Genomic DNA, 17,897 nt, shown 5'->3' with positions numbered 1-17,897 from the left:
GTACTGGATCTAGGAGTTTGGATTACTACTTAAATTGTAAACTCATGCTGATTTTTCTAATTCTTCAAAGACATCAGTTTACATTTTCTATAAGACCTAAACTCAAACTTTAGGGAGGCAAAATATTTAGGTTTGCACATTTTTAGCAAAGTTTTGATAAAAAACTACTTTTTAAAAAATGTATAATTTCAATCACATTTTATTGAAGAGCATAGCAAGAAAAAAACAGGTATTTCAATGCATTTAATTCTACAATATTAACCTTTTACTTTAAAGGAATTCTTACTTTCTTACTTAAAATATTACATACCCAATGAAGTATTTGTTGCATTAAAGGTGAAGAAATTTAGAGTTTAGGAGAATTCTTTGAAAAATTTGGCATATTTCTACCTTTCCTTTTCTCTCCTTTCCTCCCTACTTTCCTTTTAGTCTTTGAAAATGCAGTGGGTTCCTCTTGTGCACAACTGACTGCACTGAGTTAGCAGTTCCAAAATGAACAAGACAGAAGTCACTTTTTCTTGTAGATGATGTCTATGTTATAAATGTTTTTATAGTTTTATGCTTAATTTTTCTATAACATGTTTTGTCATATACATTTTTCTTGATTATTATTGTTGTTATGTTAATTCTTCTCTTCATAATCTATTTTTTTTTATTTTTGTGTGTGAAAGGACTGTTGGAATCTAGGATTTGATAAATTATTCACTAATAGTTTCTACTTTTTCATATTTGGGTTTATTTTGTTTTTCCTTTTTTAAAAACAAAAAAATTAAATCTTTAAAAAATCCAGTTGTGGTGGTGTCAGCCTGTAATCTCGGTGGCTCAGGAGGCTGAGGCAGGAGGATCCAGATTTTGAAGCCAGATTCAGCAATTAAGCAAGGTCCTAAGAAACTTAGACCTTATCTCAAAATGAAATATAAAATGGACTTGGAATGTGGCCCAGTGGTTAAGTGCCCCTGAGTTCATTACCCCATACCAATAAGGCTATATTTTTAAGTTGCAATGTAATTGTAATTTAGATGTTAAGTCTAAGGACTGATGAATAAATTATTGATGTATCAATGAGAAGAATTAGTTTCTGTATTAATCTGGGTTCTCCAGAGAAATGGAAGCAAATAAGATGGATTGATGTATGGATGAATGGATGGATGGATAGATGAATAGATGGATAGACATTCTATTTAACATTTTGTCTAACATTTAAAGCTAGATAAGAAGGTATGCGGGTAGATTTATTTCAAGCAATTGGCTCACACAGTTGTAGATACCAGCGAGTCCAAGATCTGTACAACAGATAGGAAGAAACTGGTGCTGCAGGCTTTGGGCAAAATTTCTTCTTTGGAATTTTCCTTGTTTGCTGGGAGGGCCTTCAGCTGATTGGATGAGCCTACCCATATCGTTGAGGGTAATCTCATTTAATTAAAGTCAACCCATTACAGATGATCATCACATCTACAAAAGTCCTTTCATAGAGCAATAGATAGAGATTAGTGTTTGATTAAAACCTGAATACTAGGGCTGGGGTTGTAGCTCAGTGGTAGAAAGCCTGCCTAGTACATGTGAGGCTCTGGGTTCAATCCTCAGCACCACATAAAAATAAATAAATAAAATAAATGTATTGTGTTCATAATATTTTCTTAAAAAAATCATACTACACTTAAGAGAAATTTATTAAACATTATGGGTTGAAATTCTTAGATATTTGTGTTATCTATTATTACTTAGATATTTTAAAATCCTTTTTATAAAAAGTATATTGGATCACATTTTCCCTATCCTACTTTTCTTCAATTCATTTTAATTACCCATATTATATATAATTTATATATATAATTAAGGATATTTTTATAACCATAATTTCTACAGTTTTGAAAACTCATATTTTGTAATCAAATTGACTTGCAACTTCTTCCTCTTCCTTTTTTCATGGTTCCTCTCCTACTGAGTTATTTTGACTTACCCCTTGGAGGGATTTTATACTATAGTGAGGTTTTTTTGTTAATGTTGTTTATTTGCCAACATAAGCTTTAGTTCTTTGTTTCTCACATGCTTAATCGTCCTGTTTTCAACATAATGTCCTTGAGTCATACTTTCTCTTAAAATATCTTATAAATGATTTTAGTTTCCTGTGTATGCCATAACAAACCACCACAACATTGGCGACTTAAAACAACAGAACTTTATTTTCTTACAGATCTGGAGGCTAGAAGCCAGAAACCCAGTGTGTCTGTGTGACTCTGCTGTGCTTAGACTCTACAGTCTCTTCCTATATCTTCACATCGCCTTCTCCTCTTCATTTCTGTGTAAAATTTCCTTTTGTTTCTGTTTAACAAGTACACTTACTGTGGCTTTTATACCCACCTGGATAATCCAGGGTAAATATCCTTTCTTGTAATTCCTAATTTGGTCAAATCTGCAAACATCTTTTTCCAAAAAAGGCAATGGAATAAATATAAATATGTTACTACTGCTGAATAACAAAGTTTCCTAAATACCGTTGTCTAGAACACTATTTATTAGGCTTGTGAATTCTTTATTTGGGTATTAGGAAGAAGACATGGTGGGGTTAGCTGTTTTTTTTTTCACTAACATGTCTAAAGGCTCGACCAGGAAGACTTGATGGCTGTGTATAACTCAATAGTTGAGGATTGGGAATATCTGAAGCCTTCTATTCTCACATGTCTGGTGATTTATATTGACTGGAATTCATTTGAAACTTTAACTGTACTGCTGCATGTAACCTTTGCATGTGACTGCTTGGGCTTCCTCGCAGAATGGTGGTTGGGTTCCAAGAACAAACATCTCAAAATAACCATGTGAAATTTCTACTGTTTTTTTTTTTTTTTTTTTTTTTAGTTAACCTCATAAATCTTAGCACTATCACAGCCTACCCAGATTTAGTAGACACTGATCTCACTTGTTTATGGAAACAGTGTGGCTGCATACTGGACAAATGAAGATATTTCACCAAGTAAATGTTTTTATTTGGTTTCTGGTCATCAATATGTAAATAGGGAGAAACAGAAACACACACACACACATACACACACACACACATACATACACACTCGAAGAAATGTGGAGACTGAAAGAAATCCAATATTTGTTTTTTAGAAAAATGGGTGTTTGAGCATAATATACAGACAATTTTAAAGAAATACACATTATGGTCGATTATGTTTTTAAAAAAATATCTTATTTGTTCTAATTTGTTGTACATGACAGTAGAATGCATTTATACATTTTGATAGATCATACATAAATGCAGTGTAATCTCTCATTTTTCTGAGTATACATATTGTAGGATCACATCAGTCATGCAGACATATATGTACATGAGAGAATAATGTCTATTTCACTCTACTATCCTTCCAACCCCCATACTCCTGTTTTTAAGTTTCTTTTGAGAGATAATGTAAGAGAGTTTATTTAGGTTCCATTTAGAAATTAAAATGCTTGAGCAAGACAAGATTTCTAAAATCCCTTCATTCTTGTGCCATCAAGGAACTTACATAGGAGTTAATGGTAAAATTATTTAAAACAGACAAGAAATAAAGTTTTTATTTAGAGACCAAAAGTCCTGCTCTTCCTTTGTTAAATAAAGCAAGAAAGAAAATGCGAGATACACGCACACAATATTGAGTTTTGCAAGTTGTAAAGAAGAATGAAATTCCAGCATCTGCTGGTAAATGGATAGAACAGGAGAACATCATGCTAAATGAAAGAAGTCAGACCCGGAGAGTCAAGGGTCATATGTTATTTCATATGTGAAAGCTAGAGCAAAATAAAGAAAAAAAAATAGTGGTGGGGGATCCCATGCAAATGGAAGGGAGATGAGTAGAGAAAGGGGATAGAGAAGGAGGGAGGGGGAAGGGATGAAAAAAGGAGGGAATTGATGGAATGAAATGCCAAACTTTGCAATGTTCTTATATGTACATACCACAGTAATTTCACCTTCATGTATATCAATAATGCACTAATTAAAAAAAAAACAACCTATAAATAAGTAGAAGTAAGATCAGTAGAGAACCAGAAGGGGAAGAGGAGGAGAGATGAGGTGACAGAAAGGGAAAGAAGTGGGAATTGAAGTGGAGCAAATCACATTCCATCCTGTGTGATCCTATCCTAATGAACCCCAATATTATGCATAACTATTATGCACTAAAAAAAAAAAGATGAGAAAAAGGAAGAAAAAAAATTTAATGTGAGATATACTGGCATTTAACTGAAAAATTCCCCTTGATTAATCAGAATAAAAGAGAAAGAGAAAATATACTATTCTCAACATTTATTTTTAATAACTATGTCTTTGTTATCTGTAATTATGTTTACTATTTCTTAAGACTTCTTTTTTTCCTGTAAATCATCTTCTTCTTATAATAGTTGACTTGTTTACAAAGTCTGTCTTTGGTTTCTAGGTTTGTATCCTTAGTCTCTGCTTTCTGAATTTGGGTCTTTTAGTTTTGATCATGAACTTGGCTTTTGATCTGCTTTCCTTTTTGTAACATCATTACAAATGATGTTATCCTTCCTCATCTTCTCTTACTTTCCTGTTGTGAGTTTTCTTCTATCTTCTCTCCCCTTCTTGCCTTCTCCTCTTTCCTTCTTCTCATACTCTTTCTTCCTTTCTTCTTTGGTGTTAGAATTTTGTTCTGGTAACAAATACCTGGGATAATCAATTTATAAAAGAAAGAGACTTGTTTGGGCTCACAGTTATGGAGGTAAGTCTATGGTTTGATGGACCCAATGCCTTGGGGCCTATGATGGGGCAGTTAATTGTCAGATGTTATGGTTTGCAGCGAAATAGCTGACTAAAACAGCAGGAGTAAAGTCCTTACTATCTACCTGGTGGGAGAAAGAGGGAGAGAGAAAGCGGAAAGTCTGGGGTCCCATTGTCCCTTCAAGGGCATGACATATACCGCAAGACCTTACAATGGTTCTGCCACCTCCCAGCAGGGTCAAACTGGGGTCCTGGCCTTTAGCACATGTGTCCATGGGGAATATTTAAGATATAAACTATATCACCTCTTTTTAAAAATTTTAAAAATTCATTCTCATTTGTTGTACATGATAGTAGGATGCATTCGTACATTTTGATAGATCATGCATGAATGGAGAGTAATCTCTCATTTTTCTGATTTTACATACTGTAGGAACCATGTCCCCTGGTTTTAGTACTATTTCAGATTTTTGTCATGTATCTTCAGGGTTTTAAGCAACACTGATGTTTTTGCAGCAAGACCCTCTTGCTCTAAGGAGCATTATATTTACATGGAATAAATAATAGTTTGAAGAGCATAGCTATCTTGGAGAAGATCCAGAAACTGAATTTAAACTTATGGAGGTAATTCTGCTAAAACATATGTTAATTTCAAACAGCAAGCCTCAAAACTTATTTAGAGATATTTTTTTCACCACAGATGTGAAGGATCCTGTGAACCACATGCATCCCTGCATTTATTGGTTGGAATACCACCATTTGACCCGCTTATCCCACTCCTCCGTTTATAACCAAAGGACTTAAAATCAGTATACTACAGGGATTCAGCCACGTCAATGTTTATAGCAGCTCAATTCACCATAGCTAAAATATGGAACAAACCTAGATGCCCTTCAACAAATGAAATGATAAAAAAAAATGTGGTATATATACATATATACACCACACACACACACACACGCACACACACACACACATGATGGAATATTACTCAGCTTTAAAGAATGAAATTTTGGCATTTGCTGGTAAATGGATGGAGCTAGAGAATGTCATGCTAAGTAAACTAAGTCAAACCCCAAAAACCAAAGGCCAAATTTTTTTCTCTAATACATGGATGCTAATTCACAATAAGTGTGGTGGGGGATAGAGAAGAATAGAGTTACTTTGTATTAGGTAGAGGGCAGTGAAGGGAGGGAAAGGGGTAGGGGGGAAGGAATGATAATAGAATGAAACAGACATTATTACATCATGTACATATATGACTGCATGACTGATGTGATCCTACAGTATGTATAATCAGAAAAATGAGAGATTGCATTCCTTTATGCATGATCTATCAAAATTTATAAATGCATTCTACTGTCATGTACAACCATTAGATCAAATAAAAAATTTTAAACAAAAGTTATATCCTCTGAAATCTTAGAACAAACACTGAGAATGACACTGATTTTGTTAAAACGACAATTAGGTGCTACCTCTTTTTATTAAATATTGAAAGCAACTTATTCAGGTCAAAATAAAAAGTACAGATTTCATTATCCAAAGATCTAAATTATACAGAGAATTCTCACAAACTACTATCACATATCAAAGTTGGTCGAGTGGTTTATTTTTTGATTTGTTTGTTTTTTTGGACTATCACTGAGCTGGGCTTGTTCACAAGACGTTGCTCTAGGTTTCAAAACAGGCAGTGACTCAGGCACTAATATGGGTTAAGCTGGTTTTCATTTCATGTACCTTCTAAGTAGAAACCAAACATGGGCACAGTTATGTAACAGGTAAAGATATAAATGCAAGTAAGGATTGTAGCTCTCCTCAGTCTCTCTAGTTTCTGGAGAGGTGAACCTAAAATCAGGTCCAGAAAGCCTCAGTAAAGGGAAGAACTCTCCAGGTCAGGGGAGTCTACTGCCTATTCCAGAGGGGAATTTTCTGCACATCAGAGTCCTCTATTGCAGAAAACACTAAAGTTGTGGTTCCTAAACTTTCACATCTAAATCTGCTGAAGGAGTTTGGAAAGCACAGATCACTGGGTCCACACACCCATATCCAGAATTTTTGATTTAGCAAATCTGAAGCAGGGCCGGAGAATAACATTTCTAGCAAGTTCCCCCAAAGTGCTAAGGAGTACATGTCAAAAACCACAGGGCAAGATATTTTCATGTTTGTTATCTTAACTCTGACATCAAGTCCACAACCTGAAAGTGGCTTACCAGGAGCTGTCTGGTATTAAAGTATAACTAATGTGTACATAATGAAAAAAAAAAAACATTAAATTCAGATAGATCCTACTAGAATCAAGCACCTTGCTGGATAATTCAGACCAAGCCTTCTCCTGTCTCAATTATACAGCAAAGTCAAGTGGTTTAATAAGCAGGATTTAGAGATGTGATTGGCTCTGACAGATTTTCAGAATATAAATAGCAGACTCTCGGAATTTTCACTCATGAATATTGATTTTCATCAGAAACTTCAGAAGGTCAACCAACTTGTCATTGAATCATTTATTGTAGTGAATACAGATGAATATACTTAAAGGGGAAATAGTAATTACAACACACTGAAGATTGTCTAATGTTCTTTCTGTTAACCAAAACAGGGTCTGGTCTTATAATCTTCATTTAATATGGTGGTGATGAAGCTCTAATCCAATAAGGGAATTGAGATAAATTTTGTGACCCTCATGTTAAAGATAATTAGCAGAGATTTACTTGTGAAAGCATTTTGACCAAGAGAAAACACCATGTAAGGAAATTTGACTGCAGGAAAGTTATAATTAAGGTTGAATTAATTACAACTTTTCCAGAGAGAATTAAAATCTAGCTTAAAATACAAATTAAATTTAAACTTGTTTTTGAAAATGTGGAAAATGTCCTGACAGTACATGTCAGTGAATGGAATTTAAAGGGATCTAATAAATGCCTACAAAACCTGATTTACACAAATGCGGGAATTTCTTTTTAGAGTTCTCAGGAGTGTTTTCTTAAATGTATGTTTAACTAAAGTTTTAAATAATCTAGGCATAACATGCCCTTCTTTTTTTTTGTTTTCTTTGATTACAATTTAGACATGCTATAATTTCTTGAGATTTCCAATTAAGGTTTCAAACAGCAGCCCAATATGTAGAGGAATTCAGACAAGTTGCTATGGAACAGCTGAACTCACAACTATCAGAATTAATTCTTTCCAAAGGCATGCCTCTAAATAAAATCTTGGTAAACTGATGGTTTAAACAGATTATTTAAATGTGCAAGTTGTTTTGGAGTGAACACATATTTTCTTATTATGTCAGAGAAAAAGAAGACCCTGCTATTTTGCTTTACCTGAGATAACCAGAGAATTCATTAAAAATAAATTCTGTTTTGTCTTAAGACTGTCTCAGTCCATTTATTGTTACTATTACTAAATACCACAGACTGAGTAATTTATAAAGAATGAAGGTTTACTTCACTCATGATTCTGAAGGCTGGGGAGTTCAAGAATTGGTGGCTGCATTCAGACAGGGTCTTCTTGGTTGCGGGGACTCTGCAGAGTACCAAGGCAGTATAGGACATCACACATGGAGACAAATCATTCTAGCACAGTTCTTTGCTTCTCTTGTTACAAATCCAAAACCCTATTGAAGTTGTGTCCCACACTCATGGCCTCTTTTTGCCTTTCCTTAGCTCCCCTGCGTCCCACCGTCAAATACCACAGTCAGATTAATCGTTCACACTCTTAATACTTCAAAACTGGGATTAAATTTCAGCATGAATTTTGGTGGAAATATTCAAACCATAGTAAAGACAGATTCTGCAACAAAAAGTTTAAGATTCTCAGTATTTATACTTGATATTGGTTTGTTAAAGTGAGAACTATTATATATATATACATATATGGAATAATCACAACTTATTTAAATATTCTTTTTAATGAGATATTTATTGATACTGTCTATCTAGCATTGCCTCAAATGGGATAAAATGTTAAGAGGAATATCCTTCATCTCTGCCTTTGCAGAAAAGACATTCTCCAGGGAACAAAAGCCAGAGATCAAATGCAAATTAAATAAATGAATGATTATAAATTATGATAAACATTATGATGGAAAAAATACCATGACTCTCATAGATAAAAATGGAGGATGCTGTAATTTAGAAAATAGTTTTAAAAGGTTTCCTTTGAAGGATCACATTTAATGCAAATAAAAAGAGAAGAATATAAGCAAAGGAAGAAGAAACAATAGCTCTTAAGGCTGTGCTGTGGCTCCTTAATGTGAGGTTGTTAAGGTGCACTTCATCTCTAATGCTCTGAATTAATTCAGCTTTAGTCATTGGGTTCCTCTGTTTTACTCACATTCCATGTACAGGTACAGGATTAGGGTTCTAAATTTCTACTAATGTAATTTTTTTCCACCTTTTAAAACATCCTAGATTTGAAGAGTTTATAAGAAAGACATGCCAGTGGAACAGGAGTCATAGTGTGTACTCACAACAACCATGCCATACAACAGTGAAATTAAAGGGAAAAGCTGACACCTGATCTTTCTGAGATTCTGCTGCAAGTTCGTTATCCCAGGCACAGCTGCCAATATTAATTTTGTTTCCTATCCTTTTGTACTAAAAGGCATTCTTTTTATTCAGGGACATGAAAGTTGTATTTAATTTTATCAATTATTTAAAAATCTTAACATTATCATATGCACTTTGCAAAAAGAAATCATAAGGGAGTATATAAGTGTTAAAATCCCCCTTTTCTGCTAATTAGAGAACAATTTTTTATGAATAGCTTTGTATTTTTCTTCCAGACCTATTATTTTAAGGTATGCACATCTAACCTGAGAATACAAAATGAATCATATATCTGTATTCCATCAATTTTATTGAACTAGATTGCACTAGGTCATGCATGATAATAACTCAAAAATTACCTTGGTAACTTAAAAGAAGCATTTGGTTTCCTTAATCACAATACATAGATGTCTTGGCAGGTGAGATCTACTCTTTGCAGTCATTCTGAAGTCCAAGCCAATGGAGTAGCTACCGTCTAGGACCTCACCGGGCACAGTGTCAGAAAAAATAAATCTTTTTTTTAAAAAAATTTTATTCGTTCTAATTAGGACAGTAGAATGTATTTATGCACTTTGTTAAACCATACAGAAATGGGTACAGTTTCTCCTTTTTGTGATTTTACATGTTTTACATTCACATTGATCATGCAGTCATATATGTATGTAAGGTAATAATGTCTGTTTCATTTTACTATTTTCCCTATCCCCATATCCCCTCCCTTCCTATCACTCCCCACTACCTAATCTAAAGTAACTCTATTCTTCCCTAGCGCCTCCCCATTGTGAATTAGCATCCCCATATCAGAGAAAACATTCAGACTTTGGTTTGTTGGGATCGGTTTATTACACTTAGCATGATAGTCTTCAATTCCATCCATTTATTGACTCACTCCAGTCAGAATGGCAATCATCAAGAGTACAGGCAACAATAAATATGGATGAGAGAGGATGTGGGGAAAAAGCTATCCTCATACATTGCTGGTGGTACTGCAAATTGGTGCAACCATTTATGGAAAGAAGTATGGGGATTCCTCAGAAAACTTGAAATGGAACCACCATTTGACCCAGTAATCCCACTCCTCAGTTTATATCCAAAGGAATTAAAATCAACAGACTTCAGTGACACAGCCTCAGCAATGTTTATAGCAGCTCAACTCATAATAGCTAAACTATGGAACCAAACTGGGTGTCCTTCAACAGACGAATGGATAAAGAAAATGTGGTACATATATACAAGGAAATATTACCCAACCTTAAAGAAGGAAGAAATCTTAATGTCTCAAACCAGCACATAAATGCTTTGGTCCAGAAGTGACCTATGTCATGTCCACTCACAGATCATTGTACAAAACTCATCAGTGTCTGCCCAGTTATGGGAGCCAGGAGCTGCAATTTTTCTATGAGTAGAAATTAAGAGAACCTCATAGAGAATGTGCTGGTGATAACTTCAGCATTTTTTCAGTTACATTTTCACTCAAGACTATGCCTTAAAATAAAGAATATGCCTTAAGATCATCATTTCTCATATGCATATCTTTTTATTTCATGTTTTTCTAAAACTGGTAAATCATAATTGAACAAATAAAACTTTAAAGATAATAACCATGTTCATTCTTCTTGCTGCATTTATTGAAGAAAATATATCTAAAATTTTTGTGTAATTCTAAAAGTGTAGATACTAACCTAAACTAATCACAAATTCATATGGTTGTCTTGCAGAAGGGATCCATGCTGAAAGCTCAGAAGGGGAGTTTTTTCAAATTAAAATTGATGCTGAATATAAATGTCAGAATATATTGATATTAGCAATATAACCACAGCAAACACAGTGGTTATCCATTTGTGTATCCAGCTGTTAGCTCACTAAGGTATTAGCACTAGGTAAGGGTGGCCAAATTCCAAATATGAAGTAATGGTGGGAGAAAATACCTGCCAGTTTTTCTGCATAAAGTAAAACTATCATAAAAATTGTCATGATGTGTGTGAGAGCCTGTGATATACAGACTCCCCTTCTTTATAAACACCCATCTTTTTTTATATCCAAGTCTTCTCTTTTATTCAACAAATATATCAATGAGAACTTCATCTGTACCAGGCATGGTTCTAGCCACTATGGATACAAAGGCAAATGAATGTGTTACCATCTCTTCTGGTTATTTGTGGACATATTTAAATAGAAATACTTAATGATATTTGCCAGCTTTTTTTTTGCAGCAAAAACAACCCTACCCCAATATGTGCATAGTCAAGTGATAGCAAAGAACTGATTTCTTGCTCATGTTGTGAGGCCCTGAGAAAACTCTGATCCCAATGGGTTTGCCTGGACTCCATCTCATCCCAGAGCCCAAGCTGCAGGAATAGCCAGACACTATCTGAAATGTGCAGTTCTTATGATGAATACCCCAGAGCAAGAGGATCAGCCGGAAATCACAGGACTACCTTTCCAACTTCTGCACTAATGCAGCAAAAGTCATAGCCAGTAACATTCCACTGGCTACAGCCAGCTGCATGATTGAACTTGAAATCAGTGGGGCAGAGAATTGTAGCCTGCCCATAAGAAATCACAGGAAAGGGTGCAGAGGAAGCAAATCTTTGTAAACAAATAGGACAGTCTGGTATGCTGGTAAATATTTGCTCAGTAGCCACTGATTTCTGCTGTATTTGATGCCTCAATTTTAGAATTTTTATACACATATGTAACCAAGTAGCCTCTCATTTCCAGAATGCATCTCATTGCTTTGTAATGGAGATCAGACCATATCAAGCATTGATCATGCTGAGAGATTGATTTTATCTGGAGTTTAAGCTTCCCTCATTCATCTACTTATCAATTTACTTATGCATTCACTGATACAACAAATTTATTGAGTATCAAACATGTGCCAGACACTGTTCTAGGCACTAAGGGTTAAGAAATAAATAAAACAGACAGACATCATTGTGGAGTCTATTTTCTTGTTAAGGAGGAGGAAATTTGGGGAAAAAAAATGAAAGACTAATATTATGGCATTTGCAGATAAATGGATGGAATTGGAGAATATCATGCTAAGTGAAATAAGCCAATTCCAAAAAGCCAAAGGACGAATGTTTTCCCTGATAAGTGGATGATGATATATAATGGGGGTGGGGGGTGGAGGGTAAGAGAAGAATGGAGGAACTTTAGATTACATAGAGGGAAATGAGAGGGAGTGGGATATGAAAGATGGCGGAATGAGACAGACATCATTATCCTATGTACATGTATGACTGCATGAATGGTAAGAATCTACACTGTGTACAACCATAGAAACAAAAAGATGTACCCTATTTGTGTACAATGAATCAAAATGCAGTCTGTAAAAAAATAAAACAAAAAAATGAATAATCACAAATGTGCAAGACAGGAATACTTGAAGTAAATAAGGATGGATAGGGTTTGGGGAAAGTAAGACTATGGCAGTGTTACTGGGAGTCAAGGACACTTGATGAAGCGATTGTTGGATGAAACCAGAGGGCAATGCATGTGGTTATTGGGATAGGGCTCTTCTAGGTCAAGGAAACTGCAAATATCTGGAGCATGATCATGTGAAGGATGTTTGAGGATAAAAAATGTGTCTGAACAGAACGAGGAGAGAGAAGTTAGGGTCAAGACCAGAGAGCAGCAGAATGTGAGACAGTAACGTACCTTGCAAGTCACCATAGGAAACCGTTATATTGTCCATAGGAAAAGTCATTGCAAGGTTTGGGTATCTCATGTCACTCCATTAAATCATGTGCCATGGGTCACTTTTCTGTCACTTCAGATCATAATTTTTTAGTTTGAAGATGGAATGTATTCTATGTTCAGTAACTTGTATTGCTTTTTAAAATGCACTGATGTGTCCTAGCTCTTGCTTTGTTTGGTCCCATTCAGCCTGTGGTAATATTCTTTGGTGTGCCAGTTGCTGGGTACCTCACTGCTTGGCAACCCATCAGTGGTATATGGAGCCATTCTCTCTGTTCAGGAGCATGGATGTTGTGACAGTTGGCAAATTGTCAGTTACCTGCAGGTGCACTGGAGGAAGTTTCTCTGCCTTTTAGTCTATGAACAAGGAGGTTTCCAGGACAGACCTGCTCTGGCCCTCTGCTTTCTCTCTTAGGCCTGTCTGATGCCGTTCCCAGATCTGCCTTTGATTCACAAAACTATCTGACTCCATCCAGAGGAAGAAAGTTCTGAGACCTGACCTATGACCTCTCAGGCTCTGCCTTCCTGCCCTTCCCAGTCACTGCTTTCTCACCAGAGAACTGAGAGGCTACCCGTGCTGGGATCCAGGGGTCTTTCAGGAATCCCCTGACTGTAGTGTTGCATTCCTGTGGAATTTTCCTAGCTGCAAGATGAAACTAACACTGCTCACTTATTCAAGCACAGAAAAATGCCTTTTGATTGCCATTTTCACTTTACATGCTTATTTTGTAGCCATGTAGAAATCAAGGAATATAGTAATTAGGAAATACATGTCCACTAGGACAAGGACACTTGCTTTGAGTTTGAATCCTACTGAAAATGTGCTGTTTACTTCCTTCAAAATAATCTGATCCCTACTGCTTGCTAATGTCATCATTGTGCTTTGAGTTAGATTCCTCTGTATCTGGAAGAGGAATCTATGTGATTCACTCAAAGTGGGCCTAACAGGGTGGATAGACAACTTTTGTCATGCATCATGGACAAGGAGCTAACAAGTAGACCTGCCAGAGCTGTACATTTACGAACTGGGGCAGTGAACTCAATTACAAAATAGGAACAATTGTGAGAAAAATAGGAAGCGAGATTCTCCATGAGTTTTTGAAGCACCTACATGAAGAAAGTGTAGATGGATAATCTGAAGAAAGATGTGTAGCATAGTGTATACACACACACACACACACACACACACACGCAAACACACACACAGACATAATTTTCATTTTACTGTCAAAATCAGAAAATTATGAAGAAGACAACAGAACATACCTATTAGTGGATTTCCAGTCTTTTTTCTACATATATATGTACGTGTATAAACATGGATACACACCCATATTCCCTTATGTGTGTGCATTTGTGTATATGCGCAATATATTTATAATATATTCCTCATTTGCCACTATGCACGCTTTTTAACAATGACTTTTAATTTCAAATTACATCCTGATTACTTTTTCATGAATATAAATATTAATCTATAGTAAATGCCCTCTCCATGCCAACAATGGAGTCCAGAGGGCAATGGAGGGGTGTTTTTAAACATGTGAAAGGAAAAGACACAGAATCTAGAATTCTGTACAGCAAAAATGTCCTTCAGAAATGAAGTAAAATACCTGTGGATGCCATGGTTTTGTTCTTCTTTATGACTGAGTAATGTTCCACTTTGTGTGCGTACCACAGTTTCTTTATCCATTCATCTATTGAAGGGGAAAGGGGGTAAGGGAAGAATGGAGGAACGTTGGATTGTGTAGAGGGAAATGAGGTGGGAGGGGGAGAGGGCCAGGGAAAGGAAAGATGGTGGAATGAGACAAACATCATTACCTACATACATGTATGATTACACAAGTGGTGTGACTCTACATCATGTACAACCAGAGAAATGAAAAGTTGTATACCAGTTGGGTACAATGAATCAAAATGCAATCTACTGTCATGTATAACTAAATAGAACACATGATTTAAAAAAAAATGAAGTAAAATACATTTTCAGTCTGAAAAATAAATATTCTAACAGGGATGGAGGCAAGCCCCCTTATTGAAAAGTTTGGAATATGTTGGTCTTGTACTCAGAATGTTCCTGACATGGTTGCATAAGAAAAGACCATCTGTAAAATAATAGTGTGGCTTGGTTTGTTTGTTTCTTGCTGATGTGGTCATTATACAAATGCTGTTTATAAGGTAAAATGGAGTTCATAAAATGAGTCACTTCTATGTCACTGGTGAATTAAAATCAGAAAATCCATCTTTTCTTTGAAAGAATCACGACTTATATTTTGTTAATTGTATTGCTTTTTCAAATAACACTATGTATTTTTATTTTACAAATAAAATTAAAATGTGAATAAGTTTTTCTATTTCATTGCATGAAAAATGAAGGCGTTTATTAAGTGTTATAAATATTCACTGTAAAATATGAAGTTTGTGCATGTGATTTAATTCTGAAATTTCATTCTTTTTTTTTTTTTCCATCTCAATGTGTTTTTCTTTTAATTCCCAAAGGAACTTGTTAGACAAAGTACAGGTTTCATTGTAAAAATAGCTCCACCATTACTAAGAATATACTCTTCAACATTTTAACTAATAATCATTCTGTATAACATTTCTTTTTCAATAAAATAGAGGTTATGTTACTTAGAAAAATATGTACAGTTCTAGTTTGATTTTACTTAATTTTATTGTTGGTTGGTTTTTTGGTTGATGAAATGAATATATTCAAGTAATCAATAGAAATGAGAGGCTCACTTTAAATTTATTTTATGAATGCTATGATATTGACATATGAGGTTTATTGGAAAGTTATAGAGAACAAAATTTTAGAGAGGTATCTTTAAAATGTAGTTATCCAGATTACCTAACTCTTTTGTAGTAAAGTTCTGTTTTAGAAAGAGTAACTTGACACTCTAAAAAATGTATAATAAACACATATCCAATATTTTTATGTAACTCATTGAGTTATTGAGGAATCAGCAAGATATTAAAGTGGTTCAATGAAAAGTTAGAACTGGTGTGTGTGTGTGTGTGTGTGTGTGTGTGTATGTGGTGTATGTCTAAGAGTGTAGAAATTAATTTGCTAGTAGACCCAAAGCTGATTAATATTGGTATAAGAAATAAAATGTGTTTATTATCTATTCTACAAGGTGCAAATCAACTTGATCTCCACCAGACAAAATTCATTTGCATTATTAGGAAGGAAACTATTTGCATTCCTATCAGGTTTCTTCAGGTTTGCTTCTTCCACTAGAAAGAAGTAAAATAACCTACTCAATAAAAAATCAGACAAAGATGTGCAGTTTATAGAATCAGATAATTGCTAGAGGGTCAACTAGACGATGTGGAGCAAGACCACAAAGGACCCCATAATTGGTTTTGCCCTTCTCTATGTGTAGGATAATTTTTCCCATTTGTGATTTAAGTATGGTTGAAGGAATACATTTCAATAAACAAGTTTTCCTAGATTTTCTTTTTAAGATAGGGCAGCAATAACAATGGATGAGAGAACAGTGTCTTTTTTTTAAATAAAAAAGACCATTGTGTCTGCATACACACCTCTGGCTCTTGATTTCACTAGGAATTCTGGGTTGTCAGATTAACAAATCAATTATTACCAGAGTATGATTTCTAGACTCCTCCCCTTTTGGCACACCACTCCCAAGAGATGATAAATTTAAATTCAAAAGAAAAAAGAATCTACAATATTGCAACTGCTGCTTTTCTCCTTCCTGTTTAGAAACATACCTAAAACTTCCTGTGTCATTGGAATACAAGGTGACAGTGATTCTTACCTTTCCTGAGATTAAGCTTCTATTACTAATTGTTTAGAACTCTGTGCCTTCATTTTTTACCTCTCTTTGTAGTTACTTTGATTAAAAACCCCTCTGCTTAAATGCACATGTAAGTGTTCCTGTTTGCCCCTCCATCTCTGAAAGAAAATGGTGAAGCAACAATAAACCTGAATTCATACTTCTTTTATTTAGTTAGCCTTTTTGTGTCCACTCTCTTCCATTCTCCTAAACTTCTAGTCTTAGTAGTGTTAGGTCCACACCATTTCACTTCTCCATCCATTGACCTCTGACTTGCATTTCTCTTACACAGAAAGATTTCTTTCAAAGTTCAGTGGCTTATTTTCCAATGGCCAAATCCAATGATTGATTTAGTTCCTCCTCTAAACATTCTTCAGTTTTTCACCATCTTTACACAACTTTCCTGCCTTTCTTCTTTTTTTTTTTATTGTAAACAAATGGGATACATGTTATTTCTCTTTTTGTACATGGTGTAAAGGCATACCATTTGTGTAATCATAAATTTACATAGGGTAATGTTGTTTGATTCATTCTTTCCCTTCCCCCCACCCCTCCCACCCCTCTTTTCCCTCTATACAGTCCTTCCTTCCTCCATTCTTGCCCCCTCCCTAAACCTAACTCTAACCCTAACACTAACCCCTCCCACCCCCCATTATGTGTCATCATCCATTTATTAGCGATATCATTCTTCCTTTGGTTTTTTGAGATTGGCTTATCTCACTTAGCATGATATTCTCCAGTTTCATCCATTTGCCTGCAAATGCCATAATTTTATCATTCTTTATGGCTGAGTAATATTCCATTGTGCATATATATATATATATATATATATATATCTATATATATATATATATCACAGTTTCTTTATCCATTCATCAATTGAAGGACATCTAGTTTGGTTCCACAATCTGGCTATTGTGAACTGAGCAGCTATGAACATTGATGTGGCTGTATCTCTGTAATATGCTGATTTTAAGTCCTTTGGGTATAGGCCAAGGAGTGGGATAGCTGGGTCAAATGGTGGTTCCATTCCAAGTTTTCTAAGGAGTCTCCACATTGCTTTCCAGAGTGGTTGCACTAATTTGCATCCCCACCAGCAATGTATGAGTGTACCTTTCTCCCCAC

Source organism: Sciurus carolinensis, chromosome 6 (assembly GCF_902686445.1).
Source record: "Sciurus carolinensis chromosome 6, mSciCar1.2, whole genome shotgun sequence".
In the NCBI taxonomy this organism is placed as follows: Eukaryota; Metazoa; Chordata; class Mammalia; order Rodentia; family Sciuridae; genus Sciurus; species Sciurus carolinensis.
The sequence above is the reverse complement of the archived record's forward strand: the minus strand, read 5'-3'. Positions refer to the sequence as shown.